General features: G+C 43.1%; 1 non-coding gene across 1 annotated transcript; it reads right to left on the bottom strand.

Moving 5' to 3' along the window:
- Positions 1–1,700: 1,700 nt before the first annotated feature.
- Trnaa-ugc (transfer RNA alanine (anticodon UGC)) lies at positions 1,701–1,773 on the bottom strand. Its single transcript has one exon. It is a non-coding gene; the product is annotated as a tRNA-Ala (tRNA).
- Between the last annotated feature and the right edge of the window lie 1,619 nt (positions 1,774–3,392).

The raw sequence follows: 3,392 nt of genomic DNA, 5'->3' as shown, positions 1-3,392 counted from the left end.
GAAGTGGAGGAGGGAGAGGAGGAGGAGGAAGTGGAGGAGGGAGAGGAGGAGCAAGAGGAGGAGGGAGAGGAGGAGGGAGAGGAGGAGGAAGGGGAGGAGGGAGAGGAGGAGAAAGTGGAGGAGGGAGAGGAGGAGGAAGTGGAGGAGGGAGAGGAGGAGAAAGAGGAGAAGGAAGTGGAGGAGGGAGAGGAGGAGGGAGAGGAGGAGGAAGTGGAGGAGGGAGAGGAGGAGGAAGTGGAGGAGGGAGAGGAGGAGGAAGAGGAGGAGGGAGAGGAGGAGGAAGGGGAGGAGGGAGAGGAGGAGAAAGTGGAGGAGGATGTGGAGGAGGGAGAGGAGGAGGGAGACGAGGAGGAAGAGGGAGCATCATCACTTATGCTTTTCCACACACACACACACACACACACACACACACACAAATGATCAAAGCTTCTCTTCTTCCTCTAAATAAAGTCATTAAGAAAAGCCAAGATTTGCTTCTATTAGACCAATTTATCTATCAGCCATCTTGATGAAATGCCTTCAAATATGTTATACTTCCTTCTCCTTAGAAAGTGAAATCTAAGGTGCCCGGTCCTATTTGCCAAGATGTCTTCCTCTAAGCCCACGGCTGGGCTGGTGCACTGAGGGTTGTAGAACATGGGATTGGGACGGACAGTGTCAAGGGACCGTGGTTTGTGAGGCTCTCAGTTGAGAGGTCCTGCACCTCTGTCACACGGCATTCCCCCTCCTTGCTTGCTAGGGGAATGTGCAGGTGTTGGTGAGGATCCCCCCTCGGGTTAGGTACCTAGGAACCACAGATCACAGACCTTGTCAAAGAGGACACAGCTGACATTCTTCTTGTGCCCAATCTTAAAGGGCCAGGCTCCTACCACCCTCCTCTCTTGGGATACTTCTGATTTCCTTAAAGCCCTGGAAAACCCACAAAGGCATGACGTTGTATCTAAGACAGAAGATAAGAGACCCAGGCAGAGAGTAGACGTGACAATCTCCCCTGAGTTTCTGAAGCACTGATTCCTGGAAAAATCCTACCAGAACAATGTCTGTACAATTTTGGGAACGTGCAACACTTCAGAAATTCCAGTTTTCTTATCAGCATCTTTATATAAATCACATCATTTTTGTCTTCAAATTGTGCCTGCCAAAACACCAGTCTGTCTTACTACAGAGTTACGAAACATGATTTTATGTCATCTATAAAATAGTTATGAAATATAAGGATTCAAAAAATTCCCATCTCTACCTCCCATTCCCAGGTGTTCATCCATTAATGCACTTAGTATTCTTCCCATGCCATGTAACTTTAGCCTTGTCCACCCACATCGCTGCCACCTCGGTCACCACACTCTGCCATCTCTGTCCCCAACAGCAGACACCCATGGTTACCTTAATATCTCTCTTTCTTATCCATTCTTCCTCTGGAAGATCTGGAGCCATCTTTCCCTAGTGCCAAGGTGTTTGGCTCCAATTCCTTGATGTCTTCGGATAAAGCCTACCCTCCTCTGGGAGCAAGGCTCAATCCCTTCTGACCTTTCTAGCCTCGCTTTTCTCCATTGCTGCCTCCACTGTTGGAACCCTCACTGGGTAATCACCACATCTCCCAACTCTGTGTCTGTGCAAATCAAAAGGCTCTCATCTTTCCCCTCTTGGCAGCTAAGTCTTACTCTTCCTGTTTGATTTAGATTTTTTTTTTTTTTTTTTTTTGGTGGTGCTGGGGATTGAACCCAGGGCCTTGTGCATGCAAAGCAAAAACTCTACCAACTGAGCTACATCCCCAGCCCTGCTTTGATTTAGAAACTGTCTCTTCCCAAGGACTTCTTTCTTGAGCACTTTAACAGAAGAGGTTTAGGGCATCTCTCAGGGTGGTCCCAGCTTAACGACAGCAGAAAGCATTAACACTGGGGTAAGCAGTCCAACTTATCTATTAGATGGACCATTCCTAGGAGAGGAATGGTCCATCTAATAGATAAGTTGTTCATTTTGGTATCCTTTCTGCTGAGCAAACTGTCATAGTACATAGTACATTTTATATATGTGTGTGTGTATATATATATATATATATATATATATATACACATATATAGCATTATACTATATAGAGCATTATATGTATATGTGTACATATAGTACCTATGCACATAAGCAATGTATAAAATTATATAATATGCTGATTACCTAGTACACTATACTGACAATATATAAATAAATAACATCTTTAGAAAGGGGGGCTTATTTCTCCTCCAATAATATCTCTGTGTATGCCATCTTGTCCAATGTCACACTAAAGGTCAACAAACTCCTGCACTCAAAATGTGCATTAAAACAAATACTTTTCTTTCCTCTCTTGTATCTAGACATTCAATCTCTAAGTAAGAGGAATCAATGCTTGTATCATTCCTGCTTTTGCAGTATCTTAAATACACAGTTGTAATTATGTATTATGATAATGATGGTGGTTGGGGGGGGGCATTGGTGGTAGCAATGGTACTGTGGTGGCATTGAAGAGAGTGTATACTAATGATCAAAGACTGAGTCCAGTATTTGCACATAAACATGTACTTCCTGTCCCTTATGACCTCTAGACAACTCGGCAGGGTCTATGTGACCAACACCCAAGCAACCATGGAGCCACTATTTTTCATTTGTGCTCAGAAGGATGATACATCCCCAGTGTAGCCTCTGATCAAGTTTTTCTTTTTCTTTCTTTTTCTTTTCTGCTGTATACATTTTCCTATTTTCCCTAGAGGTGGTATACAAGGAACCCTTTTCCAAGAACACTTCCTAATTAGGATGTTTTCAAATTACAGGGGCAAAACACATTCTGCTTCCCAGCACCTCCTGAATCTCTCACAATTTACATTAATTAGAGGCACTGGGTGGTACTCTAACAGGTACATTAATCTGACTCTTCCTTGGAGTGAATCGAGTAATTAAGATTAAGGCCATTGTCAGAATGGAGAAGGAACTCGTCCCTGGGCTGAATTACATCTCTGTTTGTGATTAAGCTTCTTCCCAACAGGTTTGTACAAAACAAAGAAAAGGAGAGTCTGAATGAAACTGTGTATTCTCCATCCTCAGCTGAGTTGGGGACTCTTCTGAGACAAGTACTAGACAGTGTTATCTGTTGTTCAGAGTTAGAGAGAGAGAGAGGGGAAAAAAAAGTGACAATCCTATTAACAAGAAAGGGTAAGTCGGAGGTGCTTCTATTGGGAAGATCATATTCAGCAATTTCAGGCATGCAAACATTTGTAAATTAATTCACAAAGGCAGCCCTAGTGTATTGTACTTGTTATTATAGTCTTTCTGTGTCTATTACTAAATGTAATTGGCCACTGCTTTTTGCTTCTTTATTTACCAGGAAAGAAATTCAATGCAACTTTTTTTCATGTCCTCTA

This window comes from Marmota flaviventris, chromosome 20 (assembly GCF_047511675.1).
Source record: "Marmota flaviventris isolate mMarFla1 chromosome 20, mMarFla1.hap1, whole genome shotgun sequence".
Classification (NCBI taxonomy): domain Eukaryota; kingdom Metazoa; phylum Chordata; class Mammalia; order Rodentia; family Sciuridae; genus Marmota; species Marmota flaviventris.
Note: the sequence above shows the minus strand (reverse complement) of the source record. Positions and strands in the feature narration are given on the sequence as shown.